The sequence below is a fragment of the Cupressus sempervirens genome, chromosome 3, assembly GCF_028749045.1.
Source record: "Cupressus sempervirens isolate cs-2001-9-10 chromosome 3, ASM2874904v1, whole genome shotgun sequence".
NCBI classification, from domain to species: domain Eukaryota; kingdom Viridiplantae; phylum Streptophyta; class Pinopsida; order Cupressales; family Cupressaceae; genus Cupressus; species Cupressus sempervirens.
The window spans coordinates 212,441,298-212,463,358 of NC_143120.1; positions in this window are offsets into that span (position 1 = coordinate 212,441,298).

The window sequence follows — 22,061 nt, forward strand, 5'->3', positions numbered from 1 at the left end:
ACTTCCATAGATCTTCCTTATGTTTATTTAATCTCTATCATCATATCCTTATTGAATTTTCCTAGTCATTGATCTTGTAACAAACTTTTACTTGCGCCTTTGAACATCTTGAACATTCCATATTTCCATCAAAATTTGGCCTTAGATTCTATCTCTATACTTTTGTTCTTCCAACTGTTACTCAATGAACATAACATTTCACTCGAGTAATATAGTACTCGGTTGATACTAAACTCACTCTAGAAATACTAAATTTCCAACTTTTTTTGACAACTACTCGGTAAATGTTATCATCAGTCAATGAATATTGTCTTCCTCCTATAACCTTGTCACTCGATTAATCTTGTGTAACTCAATACATTACAATATTACATGATTATAAAATAATCAAACCATCATCATTATGACTATCCAACTCATTTAAGTGCCCATTTTATACCATACTTATCAACTCTATCTTCAACATACTTTCTTCAAATCTTCTTCATCAATCAAATCCTCTTTATCAAACATATTGATGTAGAACTCTACTGAGTTAGTATTCTATCTAGCCAACTAAAACTTGACATCAATAAAAACATAACAAGTGATATGAATCTTTTACATATATTCATAGCATAACTAGTTGCATTATTAGTTGGGGCTAACAACATCCCCTTTGGCATTTATATAAACACATAACATAAGATTTTACGTTAAAAAACATTACATAAGATAATCAAATGTATGCATTGTCAACAATACAAATTATTAGTTCTTTATCTTCAACAATAGGTTCTTTGTAACTCAGTGTGTGTCTTCAATAGTAACAATCTTCATCAATATTTCTCCCTTTACATAACATTCTCCTTACTCTGATGTTCTTCTCTCATTTTCAAATTCTCTCCCCTTTGGGTATACTTCATGATTTGATAATCTTCTTTACCATTTCTCTCCATCTTTACTATTTCTCTCCCCATAATCTTCTTTATTTTCTGTCTCCTTCTTTACTATTTCTCTCACGCTTTGACATACTTCTCTTTTATTGTTTCTCTCCCCCTTTGACAACAATACCAAAGTTCATTATAATTTCTAATGTGAAACTTATATAACATTGTAGTTATCCTTGTACCTTGCATGCACAATATACATTGGTTTCATCATAGTCATCTTCATAACTTTAGAAATGTTCCTAAAGTGTGAACTCTTGCATCAACTCTATAAAGATATTACAATTCATACATGAATTGATGCAACATGCATCTTCACCTAGTGAATTTTGGATAAGGGCACGACCCCGGATTACCTCTTAGATACTCAAAATTATCCTTAGGAAATGACTTAGTAAATATGTCTACAATTTTCTCTTTAGACTTCACATATTCAAGCCTCACTTGTTTCTCTTGCACTTTCTCCCTTAAATGCTGATACTTGATTGACATGTGCTTTGTTTTTGTATGCATCTTAAGATTTTTTGAAATGTTTATTGCATTAGTGTTACCTCAATAAATAGTAACAAGCTCAGTTATCTCTTCTTGCATACCTTTCCAATAGGTGCTTATTCTATACAATATTTGAACAATTGTTTGCAACAAAAACATATTTAGCTTCAACAATAGATTGTGAAATACAACTTTGTTTCTTTCTTATCCATGCAATAAATCTTTCTCCTAAAAAGAAAGCTCCACCACTTGTGTTTTTTCCATCATCAATATTTCCAACCCAATCAACATCTATATATACATTATCACTGAGTTCATCATCCATAACCTTTAGTTCCTTTTAGATGTTTGAATATCCTTTTCACAATAATCATGTGTTTCTCCATTGGATTAGATAAAAATTTAACAACAACTCCAACAACATGTACAATATATGGTCTACTATGTGCAATATATTGTAACTTACCAATCATAGATATGTATTGTGTCTCATTTACCTCTCCAATAGTGTCTTCTTTTGATAATTTCTCTCCACTCACTATAGGTGTATTGACTGACTTAGACTCATCCATCCCAAAAGTCTTCAAGATTTCTTTCACATATTTAGATTAAGTCACATATATACCTTTCCTTGTTTGATAGAATTGTAATCCAATGGAAATTTTTTATCTCACCAAAAATTAGCATTTCAAATTTTGTACTCATTTTATCAGAAAATGCCTTACATGACATGTCATTTGCTCCAAATATAATGTCATCCACAAAAATTTCAACAATCAATACCATGCTTGCAAATTCATTTTTCAAATATAGATTATTGTTGTCACTTGTTCTAGCAAATCCAATCCTAATAATATATGAATTTAACCTTTCATACCATGATTTTGGTGCTTTCTTCAATCCATACAATTCTCTGTTCAACTTGCAGACCATATTCCTCTTTTTAGGTTCAACGAATCTTTCAGGTTCTTCAATAAATACCCCCCACTTCAAGTATTCCATTTAGAAATGTAGATTTGACATCCATTTGATAGACTTTGAACTTCTTGTAGGTAGAATAAGATAACAATGTTCTTACTCATTCTAGTCTTTCCACAAGTGCAAAAGTCTCACAATAATCTATTACTGCTTCTTGTGCATAACCTTTACAAACTAGTCTTGCCTTATTTCTAATCACTTCTCCATTTTCATTCAGCTTGTTCCTAAAAACCGATTTGGTTCCTGTCACATTCTTTTCAACAAGTCTCATTAGTAATCTCCAAATATTGATCTTCACAATCTTCTCAATCTCTTCATTCATAGCATTTATCTAATCCTCATATTCCAATGTAGCCTTAATTGTTCTTGGTTCAAAATCAGAAACCAAATAGGTATCATCTCTTAACTTGCTTCTTGTCTATACTCCATCACTTCTATCAATAATATTTTGTTTAGGGGAGTGATTATTTCTGGTATATTTACCAATACAAGTTTAGTTCTTTACATTTTCAACAATTTCTTCACTCTATAGAGGTTTAACTTCATGCTCAAGTTGAACTGTATGGTGATCAGGTAAATAATTCTATAACTCGGGTGTTATTTTCTTATGCTTGATGGGTCCCTATTATAACTAAGGAAATGTGTTAGGTGCCTCTTCATACATTTACGCAAACATGTTGTAGCCTTTAGGTTTCTTTTTTCTTTCTACATCATTCTTCTCTGCAAACTCATCAGATCTTACATTTTCACTTTCGATAATCTTGTTAGTAGCTTTGTTCAAACACCTATAAGATTTTTCTCTTACATGAATAACCTAGGAATGTATATCTTCATATCCTTTAAAATAAAATTTACCATTCCTTGTATCCTTGTGAATATAACACCTACTTCCAAAGATTTTGAAATAACTTACATTTAGTGAATGACCATACCAAAGTTCATAGGGTTCTTTGTTTGTTCCTTTCTTCAATTGAACTCAGTTGAGAGTATAAACAATAATACTAGTTTCTTCTCTCAATAATATCTAAGAAAAATCCTTTTTAATCATCAATATTCTTGTATAATACATAATTAATCTATTTCCTCTCTCAACAATCCCATTTTGTTGTGGTGTCCTTAGCGTAGACAATTGTCTCTTAATACCATTCTTAGTACAATAGCTATTGAATTCAATAGACATAAATTCACCACCTCTATTAGAACTTAAAAATTTCAAGATTTTCTAGTTTCTTTCTCAACTCTAGCTTTATACCATTTGGACATATCAAAAGCAAGTGATTTCACCTTTATGAATACAATAATCATCATTCTTCAATACTTATCAACAAACAATATGAAATACTTGTCACCGTAGTAACTATCAACACCAATTGGATCACATAGACCAATATGCACCAATTCTAGGATATCATTTGAATTGTGTGTCTTACTTGAAAACCTAGCTTTTGTCATTTTACTGAGGTTGCATTCTTTACACGTAACATTCTCTAGTTTTTGCAGATTTGTTAAGCCTCTTACTCTTTTCTTTCTACTGACTTTCACCATATTTTCAAAGATTATATGGCACAACCTTTTATGCCATAACTATATATCCTCAAATTTATCAATTAAGCATGTCTCAACCATAGGATCAAGATGGAATAATTTACCTATTGTTTCCATTCTTGTTCCAGTCAGATAACCTTCATCATCAAAGATCTTGACTTTTCTATTTTGACATTCCAACTTTTGACTTGAATTATTTAATTGTGCAACACTCAAATGATTATACTTTAGTCATTGTACCCAATATGAATCATCACATCTGATCTTATCATTCGACATTAGTTATCCTTTACCTTTTAGTAGACATGGAACATCATTACCTAGCTTAACAATTCAACCATTATCAATTTCTTCAAATTTATCAAACTTACTTAGATCACCATTCATGTGATGTGAGCATCCACTATCAATAATCCAAGAGTTATACTTCCTAACATGTGAAATTAGGAAAATTTTACTTTCATACCTTTCTCTATTGGGATATCCCTTGATTGAAATATATACCATCTCAACTATTTCCTTGTCATCATCATAACTACACTTGATGTGCTCTTCTTCAGCAATGTAGCATGACTTCTTCCCTTTGTCTTTGTAATATTTGTTCTTCCTATACTGATAGTCTTTCTTGTCATTTCTATCACTCTTATTTATGTTAGTAAATTTAGAAGTAAATTGACCAACCTCATTACATTTGAAAAATATTTAGGACAATTTACCTTTCTATTTACCTTTGCCTCTTGACAGCCTTCTTTCAAGGAATGCTTCAAGTTCATCCAAATCATCCTTAGATTCAAACTCACTTTATCCTTTACTTTTCTTCTCTTTCATGGAATTTCCAATGGTTAGTGAAGATTTAAAAGCATTTCCAACTGTAACTATACTATTGTCATAATTGCTTAATTCAAATATAGTCAATCAACCAACTAAATTGTTAAGTGTCAATACATTACCAAGCATATCTCCCACTTCTTGAATTCTACAAACTTTAATAGCACAAATTGATAAAATATTTCTAAGAACTTTACTTACAATTTTAGAATCACTGATAACTCTTCCAACATCTTTTCTTGTGCTCACAATATCTTTGATTTAGTTTACATATTGTGCAACATTCTCACCTTCTTTCCTTTTCATGTCATCATACTTTCCTCTAAGACTTTTAGCTTTAGCTCTCCTCACATTATCATCTCCTCCATGTACGAGTGTCAGTTTATGCCACATTTTTTGTGGAAATAGTGCAATCCTTGATATCATCAAACTCAGCATCATTGAATGCAAATGCAATCTCAATCATCAGGCTATTGTGGTTTATCTTCACATTCATTTGTTCCATAGTCAAAGGAATAGAAAGAGTAGTGTATCCATGTTTTGACAATTGTGTAGCATTGTCTCCAATTCTACATAGATGTAGCTTCATTTTTTCCTTCCATGATGAGAAGTTGTTTGTATTCAGTCTTGGTACCTCTCTCTTATACATCTTAGATCTTTAGCTCAAGTTCCTTTAGACTTCTTCCTCCAAGCAATGTACTTTGATACCAATCGTTACATAATAGGGGGGTGAATCAGTTATCCTATAGTCCCTTCAAATAATTTTAGTACCAAATAACATTTTTAATCACATTACTCAAAATTGTTCATTCATTTTTCTATTATAACTAATTGACAATAATAAAACTTAGTTATTATTGACTATTAATTTAATTGTTCCCCAATTGTAGTAAAATGAAATTATCATGAAAAATAACTTACAATATTAAAACATTAACACATTTAACACCAATATTTTAATGTGGAAACCCTGTGAAGGGAAAAAACACCTGGGAATAGTAACCCAAAAAATTCACTCTTACAAAGTGAGATGTGTTAGGAGCCAACCTTGCTAAAGGTTACAAACACATTCTTAATGTGACCTTGTTAGAGGATTTCAACCAAAATATCATCAAGACCTTATCACTCCTTAATCATGTCTAAAGAGTGGCCTACTTTAAAGGACTTACAAACACTACTAATTGATGTTGCCATATAGGATTTCACATGTTTTTGGATTCATGTTAAAATAGATTTTGAGGGGACTCGAAACCCCATACAAAAATCATCATGAAATAAGCATTCAGTCTATAGTATTAAAGTAGCAAATAAAACTAGGTTTTACAAGGACAAGAATATTAGTAAATAATACATTAGAGCATAGATCAAAATCCCAAAAAAATGAGACACGAAAAAAACTACTAGAAACAAAAAGGACTAGCAAACACAACTAAAACCAATAACCAGAAACTAGATGACTAGGAATAGAGAACCAAAAAGCCAAAAAATAGAGAGCAAATAATTATACTAGCTCTTTCATAACTTTAGCTAGATTCTTCTCGAGGCTAGCTACTTCTTCAATTGATTCCTTCATAGTCAAGCTAGAAGTCACCTCAATTTTATTCTTTGTACTAATCTAGGTATGCTTTCTTGGACCTCCACTCAAAGAAACACCAATAGGGGAAATAATTCTCTCATCACTTCTCCTACCCAAACTAGGAGCAACATCACATAGACTAGAGTCATTGTATTCATATTTGTCTCACTATCTATAACAAGCTAGCAAAGTTTAGCCTCATAATCTAGAAGCTTACCTAGTATGTCTCAAACCTTAGCCTCTAGCTCCATCCAATTGTTGTTTTCTATGTCAAGACTTGCCTATAGATTCCTAACCATTATTTTCAAAGATTTTGCCTCTTTATATATTCATGTATCAACCATGATAGAAATATCATCCTAGATTTTAGCTTTATGAAGAAATTCAATATTTTCCTGACATTTCTCTCCAACCATTTCATTAGGTTCCTCAATTACATAGTTACCCTTCTCTAGCCTTACTCTATATTAATTTCTTCAATCCTGGTGTCATCTTTAACCATAAACAAATCCTTTTTCTCTATGGTATTTACACCTTCTTCCAAATCACCAACATTCTAGTTCTCATTTAGTGAGTTTTCCATTTGTTAGTCAAGTTGGCCAACTGGGGTCTCCTACAACTCTTTCTCCTTGTCATCATGTAGGGCCTCCTTCTTCCTTGATTACTTCTATGTGAAAATATCCTTCATAGACTTGTTAGGTCCACTTGATCTATGATATTTTATGCTACAATTATTAGATAGTAATAGTGTAAAAATGATTTACTTAGGTATAGCACTACGTTTCTTATTAAGATCTCATTTCTATTCTTGTATATGTCTAATATTTGTCTTCTAATCTCCTTTCTCTCTTTTCTTGAATGGATAATGTCAATTGATGGATTTATAGACATGAGAAACAAGATACTGAGAGGGGATGGGGTGAATCAAAATCTTAAACACTTTAAACTTTTCACAAATTCATTCACATCTATCAATAAACTTGTGGATGTAAAACTTATAATGATAACTTGTGTTGGAAATAATCAAGACTAGCTAGGTTACTAAGAGGGGAGGGGTGAATCAGTAACCTCAAAAACTTTTGACAAATTCAGCACTTAATCAACACAATCCATTCACCATTAATTGATCTAAACTATTGCATGCATGAGAAACTAAAAGATAAACATTCATGACACATGAACACAATATTTGGTGACCCAAAAACCTTCCAAATAGAAAGTAAAATTGGGGTGGGGATGATAACCACAAAATTTCAATACTGTTGTATAAAGCTGGCCTATTAAGGCCTACAATGATCACTTCTAATGATCGTCCCTGTTAGGAGCAATTAGGACTACTAGGTCCACCTTGTTAGAGGTTTTACAAACATAAAATGAAGTATGCACTCTGTTAGGAGATTTAGAAAAAAGACTGTTAAGTCTACCCTGTTAAAGGATTTGAATCCGATTCACCTATTAGGATGAAATAGTAGATCTGACTTACAACTTGATTTTCTGATTAGACCTTTGAAATGTTGATCACCTCTTGTGATAGATGTAACTTGACTGCTCCTTATAGACCTTGTTGAATACTCTACTCTACTACTAATTCACATTCACTCTTCTCAAAACATTTCTTCTAATCACATACATACATTGGGTATGATATAATACATTACATATATACCATTCCAATCCTCAAATTTACAAGGTTGGCCAAAACACAAGTTAACACAAATATTACTAAGTTGGCCCAAATGTGGAAACTCGGGTTCTAAATAGCTAACTTGGTAACCTTCTAATACTCGGTGTCCACTGCATTACTCGACATCATCATGAATTTAGTATAAGTAGAGTCTTCATCCATACTAGTCACTCAACGTAGCTTCAAACTTGGTGAACATTGGAGACTAAGTAGATATAGTGTAACTCAGTAAGAACTGAACACTATGTTTACCTTGAATGCACTCGATAAACACTGCTCATCCCATAACTCGATAGATATTGGCTTCACATCACAGTAGCTGATGACTCAGTAAATACTACAAAGCTCTATATCCACTAACTACTCGGTGGTAACTGTTGGACTACACACTGATTATTTTCACTCGGTAGCTTCTGGAATGCTCAATAAACACTACTGAACTGTTGAACTTACTTGGAAACCACTGAATGCTTAGTAAACACTGGAGACTGAGTGATGAACTTGGTAACCATATAGAATTGTGAATAAGTGTTGTCACTAATGGAAAACATAACTTAATGCCAACAATCTCCCCCTTTGGCATTAGTGCCAAAACACTTATTAGCCAAAAATATATGTATAGTGACATGCTGATTTTTTTGATTTTTCAAAATTTGTCTTTGTAATTCTATTGTATATGCAATTGCATATATCTCCCCCATATAGTGTACATATTATATAAGGCACAGTATCATATTGTATATACAAGTCTCTCTTTCTCTCCACCTTTTGACAATAATGCCAAACATTTATTCATACCATACCTATACAAAGACACTAAAATGCAATAGAAACTCAGAGTGTACCTTGAGAATAAGAGCTAAAGTCTTATCCTAGTTCTCTTGCAAAATTTTGCAGGTATGAAGTGTCACTTGAACTTCTACTAAAATTTCAATCATATGATCTATAATAGAAAAATTGTTATCATGGATCAATGTTTTGGAGTAAGCAATATGTTTTTGCATTGTCTCCATGATTGGAAGGATCATGTTTTGGATGTCTAATAATGTAGACCTGATCCTTGCTTCCTCTCTCAACAATTCAGCCTGCATTTGTGACAAAAATATGACCTTTATGTGATGTGCAGAGCTTGAACTGGGGTCAAGCTGCAACTTTTGGGCACTGGCCTTTAGATCCTCATCAATTTTATTCAATTTTTCCTTTATTTCTTTAGTGTACTTGGTAACATCATTTGGCAAAAAGAGATGTTGCATTTGTAAAAGAATTTTCAAGATTACCCAAAATTGAGTAAAGCTCTACCTGATTAATAGCAATGTGCTCAAGCACCTTATTGTCAAACTTTTTCTCAATGTTTTCAATCAACTTTTCTTGACCAAAAGAGTCCTCATTGAATGTATTCACTACTTCTTCTAACTGTAGCAAAATATGTTGAGATGAACCAACATCCACTCCTATAGCCTCTACCAAAATGTTCTTTACACTTTCAATTATTCTAAATTCTCTATCCCTTTCCTCTCTTAGCTGCTTCTGCTTGGCTTTATGTTCCAAAAGTTGGCTAACCAATCTCATTTGTTTCATAGTGCCATTGTCAAGATCCAACTTAGGAATTACAATCTCTTTGTCCAAGTCTATATCTTCATCAATTTCCTTTCCAATAATCATAATTTTAAGGGGTGTCCTTTGTTCTACTTTTGATATTACTGCCTTGGACTTAGAAACAGAAACAATTGTAGAAACAGTAGGGCTTGCTGTGAAAACTTGAATAGGGCCTACTAGAGGAAAATTGACAGGAGTGCTAATAGAATCCAAAATTGAAGAAATGATAAGTGGGACAATGACTGAATTACATACAATAGGTGCACTGATAGAAGTATTTATAGATGAAGTACTTGTAGGAGCATGTAAAACTGAAGTTGACAAAATTGTAGAACTAGATGTTGTACTCAATGTTGATGTTCCTGACTAACAAGCTGATGAAGAGGAGGGTTTTAGCTTAGTGGATGAAGTGGTAGACACTTCCACTATTGATACATGGAGCTAAGAGGTAGCAAATAGTGATTGACTAGATGATGTGTCTGTTGTGGTTGCAATCACATTTGTTGAAGTTGTCTCCATGCCAAATGATGTAGCAGTCTTTGGTGGAGATTGAGGAAGGGAGGCTATGACTTGTGTAGCTATCCTTACTAGATCATTTTCTTCTTTTTCTCCTTCCTTATCTTCCTCATCAACTTCTTCCTCCTTCTCTTCTTCACCATTCTTCATCACTGCCTAATAGTCCTTAGCATCAATAGTGACACAAGGTGTGTTATTTTCTTCATTCTCACTATCATCATCATCATCTTTGATCTCCACTGGATCCTCACTTGGTTTGTGTAGATGATAAAAAAATTCCACATATTTGTAGCATCTCTAACTACATGCTCAATATCTTTGATCAAAATCAAACAGATATGAAATTTGATCATCATTTTACCTTCATTATCGTTCATTATTGCCTGAACTTTTGCATTAGTAAGACTCGGTAGCAATTGTCTCAGTGATTGCTCATATATATTCTTCACTATTTGCATAGCTTATTCCCATCTAGGTTTCAACCTTGCCAATAATTCATTGGAAATTTGAGGTGCAATTTGAGTTGGGGAATATTTCCATTTTCCCATCTTTAACAACACTAGCTTCTCAATCTACATCTTCTCTTCATTTGTCCTAGTTTCAAATTTTAATTCCTTGAAGTTTGTAATACCTACACCTTCTTCTAATTTCTCTAGTCTCTCTTGGAAGTTGAGTGGGGGCTTACTGAATATAATTTTACTGCCACCTTTCTTCTTAGATCTTCTTGTGAACACAACTATGGAAGCCTTGGGTGGCTTGGTGATAATCACCTTGCCTTTCTTTTTCACAAGCTCTTCCTCCTTTTTAGATTCTTGCTCTTCTTTTTTAGATTCCTCATTGTCTTTTCCTTTTCCCTCGATAAGTATGAAAGGGGCACTTGCAGTTTTCAACTTTTCTATCTTCCTCTTACCTTTGCTTACCACCTAAGGTAACTTGATCTCAAGCTCTATTCTAGCCTTTGCATCATCATATGTTCCAAAGATAGGTAACTTTAGATCTCCTAGCTCATTCACCAGGGCTTCAATTATTTCTTTTATTTCATCAATATTAACCTCATAGGGAAGAGGTTTCACCCATACAATTCTAGGCCTAACTGCCTGAATATATACCCTGTCACAATCAAACATGAAATAAACATCATCTTTATAGTCTTCAACTAGTTTAGGTGGAATCTAGAACCTATTATTCATTTTCTCCTTGAAAACTTCAAAATAGTTGTCCACAATACTATCAAAATTTTCACCCATTTCAGCAATAAACTCATTGATTTGGTACAGAACTGGAGTATCCTTTCTCCATACCACTAATCCTCTTGATGGGAAGAAATTTTGTACATAAAAGAACAAAAAAGTTAACAAAGAGCCAAATGTACATGGGTTATTCTTCAAAGTTCTTATGCTTTCCATGTTCTTGTTAAGTTGTTTCAACATCAAATCAGCCAAATCATACTCCAAATTCTTCTTCACAACTTTGTATGCTAAGTCCATAGTCTCACACAGCACACTATTCAATTTGCTAGAACTATATATCTTATGGGAAATGATATGAATACCAAACCTAAGTTCCATGTCAGATACATTATTAATCTTCAGTCCTCTACTGTCCCACTCAGCTATGGTTTTCTTTTGTAGCTCATCCTGACCTAGGGTTTTGGTAACCTTAACCTTGTTAAGCATGGGGAGACCAGTAATTCTGTGAATCATCTTCTTTGTTATCAAGATGGGCTATCTGACCATAACTAACCTTTGTGCACTTGGCTCAAAATATACCTAATCCACTTAATTTGGAAATTCCTTGGTAGGTGCAAAATGTGGGTCAGACCTTTCTCCTCTAAGTGTTTATGCTCAGGTTTTAGGGCTCTATCCACATATAATTCAGCTAGGGAATTTTCCATTTCAAGGGTTCTAATTTCTTGCACAACACATTTAAAATGAGTATGAATATCATTTATGAGGAGTACCTTTGTTGGAATTTGAGGCTGGGCTCCATTAGGGTCGAGTGATTCTGCAATTGCTGGCACTAGCTTGAAGTTTGGAGCCTTCCATTTGACACCACGCACCAAAATCTTTGATCCTTTCTTTTTCTTGCTGCTACTGGTGGTGGATGCCATAATTACTTGGTAGACTGATAAAATCTCCTTCAAAAATGTTGCTACAAACTATGCTCAGGATCGCTTGGATGCTCTGTAAATTACTTAGCTCTAGATACACTGAATTCGCGATGAGAGTGAAGTCAAAATTTTGCCTTTTTGATGAAAACCTTCCATTAATGCTCAGTATGAAGAGAGCCATAATGACATAGTTCTTGATAGGCTATCATCCACTATCTATCTAGATAACTCAGTAGAACCTTGTAACTCGATGACCAAACAAAACTCGTTACTCCTGACCTCACTCAATATGATCTAGCCTCATTCGGTGAAAACTGATGTCAAACTTCTATGATCCCTCTATATCTGCAATACATATTTAGATCTTTTGCTTTCATCCATTCATTGGAATTGCTTAAGATGTGGCTTGAAGATACAGTTCCATTTCTTCCTTAAGAACCTAATTGGAAATGGTGGAGTCAGCCACTTCTTGAGTGACATGGATATCATTTTAACTAGCTTGCTTGGTAGATTTGGGAATCCACTACTGTCTCATCTACTTCTTGATGTTATTAGCTTTGGCTTTCTTTTCATCTTCCACTCTACATATATTCATGCAATTCTTAGCTATATTACCAACTTCAGTGCATGTATAACATCTTATTTTTGTATCCTTCTTTCTCAAGTGATGCCTTGCACAGTTGATGCCAATGTGTCCATATTCTCCACAATAATGACATCTACACCAAGTATTGTAGTCCCAACCAAATATTGACTTTACAAGTTTCTCATCTAGATTTAATGGTTTAGATCTACATTCAGATGCCTTATGACCTTGTTTCTTGCATTTGTGACATTTACCTTCAAACTTTGGTTTCTCCTTGCATTCATTAGCTTTATGACCATGTTGACTTCAATTGTAGCATTTTCCATCAAATTTTGCCTTTCCATTGCTCCAACATTTGTTTGATGTATGATCTATCTTACCACAATGATTGTAAGTAGGTCTTTGATTCCTTTGAGCACCTTGTTTGGAGGATTCACCTTCTTCTTTGTATCCAATTCCTACTTTACCCTTTTGCCTATAAAGATTCTACTCACTTTGTTGATTTAGTTGATCCATGTCTACTTAGGATTTCATTATTCTTTCATTGAGTTGCTTTTTAGAATTTAGATCAGCTTTCAATCTTTCGTTGATTTGTCTTTTAGTGCTTAATTCATTTCTTAACCTTTCATTTTCAAATCTCAAACTTATGATTTCCTCATTTGCATTGGAGAGCTGATTGATAAGATTTTCTTACTGAAAGGATTGATTTTGAGTTTCATTTTTCCTTGCCTCCAAGTCCTCACTTGCCCTATTTCTTTGTTCCAGGATTTCGCACATTCTTATTGACTAAATTTCTTATTCTCTTTTCAATTTCCTTACCTCTTCTTGCAGGGAGCCAATCTTTTCTAGGAGTTATTTGATTGCTTCATTTGCTTCATTTGAACTGCTTGAAGGGAAAAAGTTTTCAATCTTTTCTTCAACATATAGGTGGTCATTCATCTATTTTGCAAGTTCCTTTCTTATTCTTAGGGATTGAGAAAGATGTTCTTTTGCTTCCTTGAGTTGAGCTATGGCCATCTCCAAATCTAGCTTGGCATTATCAATAGCTTTGTCAAGTCTAAATATCTCCATTGTTCTTGATCTTTGCTCAAGCTATCAAACTTTATCCTGAGAACTGTAAGGCTATGATACCAATTGTTGGAAATAATCAAGACTAGCTAGGTTACTAAGAGGGGAGGGGTGAATCAGTAACCTCAAAAACTTTTGACAAATTTAGCACTTAATCAACATAATCCATTCACCATTAATTGATCTAAACTACTACATGCATGAGAAACTAAAAGATAAACATTCATGATATATGAACACAATATTTGGTGACCCAAAAACCTTCCAAATAGAAAGTAAAACTGGGGTGGGGATGATACCCACAAAACTTCAATACTGCAATATAAATTTGGCTTGTTAAGGCTTACAATGATCACTTCTGATGATCTATCCTATTAGGAGCAATTAGGACTACTAGGTCCACCTTGTTAGAGGTTTTATAAACATACAATGAAGTGTGCACTTTGTTAGGAGATTTAGAGAAAAGACTGTTAAGTCTACCCTGTTAAAGGATTTGAATCTGATTCACTTGTTAGGATGAAATAGTAGATCTGACTTACAACTTGATTTTCTTATTAGATTCTTGAAATGTTGATCACCTCTTGTGATAGATGTAACTTGACTGCTCCTTATAGACCTTGTTGAATACTCTGCTCTACTATTGATTTGCATTCACTCTTCTTAAAAAAATTCTTTTGAGCACATACATACATTGGGTATGATATAATACATTACATATATACCATTCCAATTCTCATATTTACAAGGTCAGCCAAAATACAAGTTAACACAAATATTATTGAGTCGGCCCAAATGTGGAAACTCAGGTTCTGAATAGCTGACTTGGTGACCTTCTAATACTCGACATCCACTACATTACTTAGCATCATCATGCATTTGGTAGAAGTAGAGGCTTGGTCCATACTAGTCACGCAATGTAGCTTCGAACTCGGTGAATATTGGAGACTCAGTAGATATAGTGTAACTTGGTAAGAACTGAACACTATGTTTACCTTGCATCCACTAAGTAAACATTGCTCATCCCACCACTTGATACATACTGGTTTCACATCACAATAGCTGATGACTCGGTAAATACTATGAAGCTCAGTATCCACTACCTGCTCGGTGGTAACTGTTGGACTGCACACTATATGTTTTCACTTGGTAGCTTCTAGAATGCTCAGTAAACACTACTGAATTGTTGAACTTACTTGGAAACCACTGAATGCTCCGTAAATACTGGAGACTAAGTGATGAACTTGGTAACCATACAAAATTATGAATAAGTGTTGTCACTAATGGAAAACATAACTTAATGCCAACAAACTTTTTGTAACATGTAAATCTAATCTATCACATGCATAAAAATAAATACATGACACAATATTTGTTACCCAAAAACCCTCAAAGGTGAAGGTAAAACTAGGGTGGGGATGACACCCACAAATCTTCACTACTGTAGTAATAAATTTAACCTGTTATGGTTACAATGTTTGATCATAAAATATGATCTACCCTGTGAGGGGTTTGCCCTATTAAAATCTTAAGAGACTACTAGGTCTCACTTTGTTAAAAGATTTAACACTTACAATAAATTAAGGAATCTGTCAAGAGATTTATAAAGATCGATTAAGAGATTTAACCTGATTCAAGTTGACTAGAACCGATTCAATACCTAACTCTCATTTTTCTCTATAAGTTTATCTTGAGTCTCCTTCTTGATATATGATCCTCTCCTCTAATCTGATAATACTTGTCTTCCACTTTCACTTCACTACCTTGAATAAGTCACTTTCTCTCTTAAGTGATAATAGAACCCTTCACTGACTTCTAATCTAACTTCAATCGCATAATACTCCTTGTTCACATACATACACTTCTCTTCTCATCTTCAACTCTATTTTTTGTTAGATCAGAGTATTGATACTCCTTATAGACCTTGTTGAATACTCTGCTCTAAATTCCCTCTTCATATGAATCATTGATCACACAACATAGAGATTTGTGATCTACATCATTATTGCACAAACTCTTTGCAACAACATCTACATATATGAAATATTTTGCAACAACCTCTATAAATTTTAAATACTCCTTCCAAATCATCTTGAAAAATGTTTTACCTCAAAATATGTCCCATTCCTAATGTTTATGTAAACTTTGCATTGCTCCATCTTTATTTTTTCCTTATGCTTGACATTATTATTACTCATTTTGTATTGTGCTTGGCACATACTATGTAATTCGACACTTGTATTCTTTGAAACTTTCTTGATCATTGTTGGTCTTGGCTCATATAGAAAATACTCAGTGACCATAAACTTACTTGGCTCTTATAGATCTTGGTACATACTTGTTTATATACATGAAACAACTTATATAGAGTAGCTTGGTTGCAGTGATGACCAACTGACTTTACCTTGTAAATGACTTAGTGTTTGGCACTAATAGACAACAATTGTTAGAGATACCAATAATCTCCCCCTTTGACATTAGTGGAAAAAATACATTGCCATATTTATATCTTTACAATACAATCTGATAATGAGCTTCCCCCCAAGTCTTATGAATTATGCCAATAAATAATGTAAAAATGAATTAAAAAATTCATTTCCCCATTATTCAAATTAGTTCAAATTACAAATCTATTTTCCCCTTTCAAATCTATTTCCCCCTTATTTTTTAACATTATATCTCACGACTACTAGGGTTGAACAGATGGAAGTAATCCATATTGCTCAATGAATTTCTTATGAACTTTGATGATCGTATACAGTGCATGATCCCATGTGGTTCTTGCTACTTTCAAAACATGATTCTATAATTGTAATCTTGTAGCTAGATCAATAAACTATCAGCCACTAAAAGATTATGATCTTTTGTGATAAGATCCTAGATTTTTTTCATCTCTCTCAGCATGACCTCCAAGTGAGGTATCATCACGTAATGGACACCCAGGAATGCCCAAAAGCTGAACCAAGGTTGAAATTATATTAATTCTAAAAATGCTGCAATCAAGTACAAAGAGATGTATTCCAAAGGCCAAACCCTAAGGGAATGATGTCTAGAATGTTACAAGAGAGGATGAACGTCCTCTAATGCCAAGAAAGATATGTGATTCACACATCCAAACTCTTATCAAATGCAATTCACAATCATCCGATACAATAATCCCATGCTAAACAATGAGACTCTTACCCCTATTTATCCTATTCCTTCACCCTTCTAGAAAGAACTAAAACATTAATTAATTTCAAGTGCTAGAAGCTTCCCCCTTCCAATAATTAATGCACTCTCTAGAAACTCCTCTCTTGCAATAATTAATTGTGCTTCTAGAGGCTTCCACCTTTCCAATAATTAATACACACTCTAGAAGCATCTCCTTTGTAATACAATAATTAATTTAATTAATTAAATATAAAGCCACCTTTTAATTTTAATTGAATGGCTTTATAAAAAATTAATTTAATTTCTTCTTATCCTCTACTGAGACTTTGGAGAATGTGAAGGCCAAAATATGGGATCATTATACATCATTGCTTGAATAGAGATCAATTTGTATCTCATATTTCTACCAGCTACCTGAAGCTCGGACAATATGCCTTGAGCATTTAGTAGATTATTGTAATGATCAATGCTTGATCATGTTGACTCTAAAATAATACTACTGGATATCTTCATCTCAGCTTGAATTTGATTTATTTGTGCCTCGATGTTATTTGTGAATCTTGACACATCTAATAGAATGTTGAACAAATGTTGTACCTTCTATATGAGTTCTATCATAAAATATACTCACTCTTTTAATTGCACTTTCTTCTCGATAATGGTTATGGAAACTTTTTCCACAACCTCATTCTCAAATCTTCTCGCAAACTAATCCATTAGTTTCTAATTAGACTCCATATTACTAGCATTGACTTATTCAACAATATTTACAAGTTGTTTTATGATTGGTGCATCTTCATCAAAATTTTGAATGTCAAAAGCATCAACAAAAATATGTTTTACATCATATACTACCTACTTCTTCTTAAACTCTCTTCTTAGCTCTTCTTATCTTTTCTTCTTTGTCGAAACTTCTTGTAGAAAAATTGTTTGCTACAAGGTGATATTTTCCAAGTTTAATTATGGAATCTCACTTATTTGATCCAAACTAACTTCAATATTTGGTGAAGCATACTTTATTGTTGTAAGAATTTTCCTTAGGGAAAAATTCACCCAAGATCAAGGAACTGAAATACAAGCACAACAATAGACCAACAAGGTACAATCAGAATAAAAATATCCACAATTGATTTATTGCTATTCAATTCAATGTGAAAGAACACTAGGAGTGCCTATATATAAAGGCCTCTAGAATGCTTCTAGAATGCATAGGAATCAACAACATGATAAGTCATACAATGAGGAACATGTCCACTAGATATGGGTTATTCTCCATTATGCACAAGAGTAAGTGTGATGATGAGAGGATAAGCCTACAAAGGTGTAGCATGCAAATTTATGTTGTAGACACCATGTACTAAATTAGGAGTGTGAATAATAGTGTTGTCTACATGACAACTCAATTAATGATGCAAACTCCATTGTTGTAGACACCATGTGCTGAGTTAGAGTTTCTTACTTCTGTGTTGTCAACATGACAACTCATAAAAGTATGCAAACTCCTAAGTGTCTCACCAAATAAATAATAAAATAATGCATTAACCTAAGTAAACTTAAGTAAGTGTAAATAATAAATACATATTTACACCAACACCCCCCCATTAAATGCAACTTAGGGGAATGCACTTAAGCTCACAAAAAATAGGATAAAAATGCATGATGGGTCTTGGCCACTAGGCCATGTTAGGTACCCATGTACATAATGAAATGAAATCTCTCATAAAGTGGAGAAAGAGGGAAAACCTCATGGGAAAAATCCTTCCCCAAAAAGAGAGATGAAAAGATAAGATGCATGGATGGATGGAGTAATCAAGACCCCTTGATTATGACATACATCAAGTATATGCAAAAGAGAAGTGGAAGGACAAAACCCCTTAACAGGAAAAAGTCCCCCCATTAAAGAGAAGAAGAAGGAGACAAGGTATACCCCCCCCCCCCCCCCCCCAAATGTAGTGTGTCATGCAATGATAGCTACTCCAATGTAGATGCTGATCCATGACCGTTGAATAATGTTGCTCCCCTTTGGAAGAAACAATGGAAGAGGTACAGGTGAGATGCTTCCCCTGTTTGTGGAAAGAATCTCGATGATGAAAGGTATCTTTGAAACTTGTTCAAGTGTCCCTATGTCAATGCTAATGGTTTCTCCCTCCAAGACCTTTGAAAGAACATGTGCAAATTGAGCAAGGATGCATGTAGAACCTATCTGAAAGAACCATTTGTCTCCTCTAATGATAAAGAGACCTCCTGTAACTATTGTACATAAGAATCCACAATCACATCAACCTGATAAGATTGATCATGTAGAGAACAGACAAGAGGGTCAGAGTGAGCCCTCATGAAAATTGAAGAAGGTTCTGCTGCATCAAAGATAAGTTGTATATAATCAAGGAAGTCTCCCAAATCTGCTATGTGTGACTCCATGAACAAACCTGAAATGTCTACCAAGAATTCATCCACTAATGTTGGAATTGGAAGACAAAGTGTAACCTATTGTGCTAGATCAATCACTGTGGCAATGGATGGAGAATTCACCTCAAAGAGAAGATGAAGATCATTGAAGATGTATCCCACATCATCAATGTGAGACTCCATGAACAAACCTATAATGTTTGGAAGGAATTCGTCGCATGAAGGTAAAGTAGGAAGACATGAAGGTTCTTGGTGCACAGAATCTGAAGCATATATGGCTGGAATTGGATCAGGAGTAGCAACAGGTGCATCTAGAAGTGTGATCTCATTTGGAGAGGATGCAGCTGCAACTAGAGGTAAAAGATCTTTTAGGAATGGAGGAATGTGTGGATCTCCATACATTTCCCAAAGATGAATCCAATAAACATATGGATCAGATGACTTAATATCCTCAAGTGAATCCATAAACTCCATATCCATAAATAGAAAGAGAGTATGCCAAATGAGGGCACTTATGTTCGTATTGTAGGTAAGTCCTCTCGCATATGGTAGTGCATTATGCTGACTAAGATATGTGATAACCAATTGCCTCTGTCGTTGATAGTTTTGTTGTGTCAAGGTTATTAAATCTTCCTCTTCCATGATGAACTAATCAATGTACCCCTCAAAATGCAAAAAAACAATCAAAGAAACCACCCCCCCCCCCCCCCCCCCCCCACAATGTATGATTCAAGCACTTTATAGGTAGTGTGTGTACAATAGCCAATTTAGGGCCTATTTCTAAAAGAAATATTTTTGTCCACTGAACCTATAATATGATTGTAGATCTAGACAGTAGCCCAAAAAAATGAGCTCTCAAAAAAATGGAAACTAATTATGTGTCAAAATGAGCTCGTACTAAGCATTTGAAGTAGCAAAAATTAGGATTTGTGAGTTGTAGAAAACTTCAAAAATAGAGATCTCAAACCACCTACACAAATGTGTAGATCATGAAATTCTACCCCAAAACTTTAAAAAAATGCTTGCAAAAATGAGTCTGTATGAGGGAGATATCACTATTTGAAAATCGCTGCTGTAATTATTTTTCCTGAATCGCAGTCATTATGCCTCAAAAAATCAAATGGCTTTAGATTTTGCCTCAGATATCTAATTTGGATGAAACAAAATCCAATTTGTGGGTTTTTTAACCTTCTAAATGTGATGCAAACATCTAATTTGCACCAACAAGCTTCAATTTTCACCTGCAAAAATCTCTCCTACTGACCTAATGGCCAAAAAAAATTTGGAAAATAATGCAGATCCAAAAACAATAGTAGAGATTCAAATGATAAAATATGTAGATCTGAAATTTAAATTTAGAGATCTAAAATAATCATACCAATTTTGTAAATTAGGCCTTCAGGTGCCATTTTGCAAAAAAAAATTGCGTCAAATTTGACTATGGCCCAATATAGGCAAATTTATAGTCAATTTTCACCGAATCAATGTTTCAGACACAATAGTGAGGTCCATTTTGGCTCTAGACACTCTCAATATTTGTAATACTCCAAATCTAGGTCAAGGTGTTGAAGCAAGAATGGTCTTGAATGGCTATGTGAAGAGAATTTCCCCAAGCTCTGATACCATGTAAGAATTTAGTATAGCTCTGATACCATGTAAGAATTTTTCTTAAGGAAAAATTTGCCCAAGATCAAGGAACTCAAACACAAGCACAATAGTAGACTAACAAGGTATGATTAGAATAACAATATCCACAATTGATTTATTGTTATTCAATTCAATGTGAAAGTACACTAGGAGTGCATGTATATAAAGGCCTCTAGAATGCATAGGAATCAACAACATGATAAGTCATACAACCAGGCACATGTCCACCAAAATGAGTAAGTGTGATGATGAGAGGACAACCCTACAAAGGTGTAGCACGCAAGTTTATGTTATAGGTCCACCATTTGCTAAATTAGGAGTGCAAATAACAATGTTGTCTACATGACAACTCAGTTAATGATGCAAACTCCAGTGTTGTAGACACCATGTGCTGAATTAGAGTTGCTTACTTTTGTGTTGTCAACATGACAACTCATAAAAGTATGCAAACTCCTAAGTGTCTCACCAAATAAATAATAAAATAATGCATTAACCTAAGTAAACTTAAGTAAGTGTAAATAGTAAATACGTATTTACACCAACAATTGTTCTCCTTTTTCTTGGTGAAGGAATGGTGTTGTTTGACACTACTTTGAGATTTGGTGAAGGAATTTCACCACTTGATCATTCTTGTGCATCAATGATTGACACAACAATAATTGCACTTGGTTCAACTTTATTTGACTATTTTTTTCCTCAATATGAGGTGTTGAAACACTCTTACTATCTACACTTGTTTCTTTCTCTTTACCTTCTTCCTTTGTACCTATTAGCCTTGATTGCTTAGCCTCTGGAGTGTTTGGAGTGTCGACATGTACTAGTGACATGCTTCCTTGTGGACTTAGGACAATTGAATTTTCTCCACTATTGTAATCATCTTTGATGTTTACAGTTTCATTCTTTGTTCCCTTGATTGACAACCTAAAGAAAGAATTCCAAAGCAACTC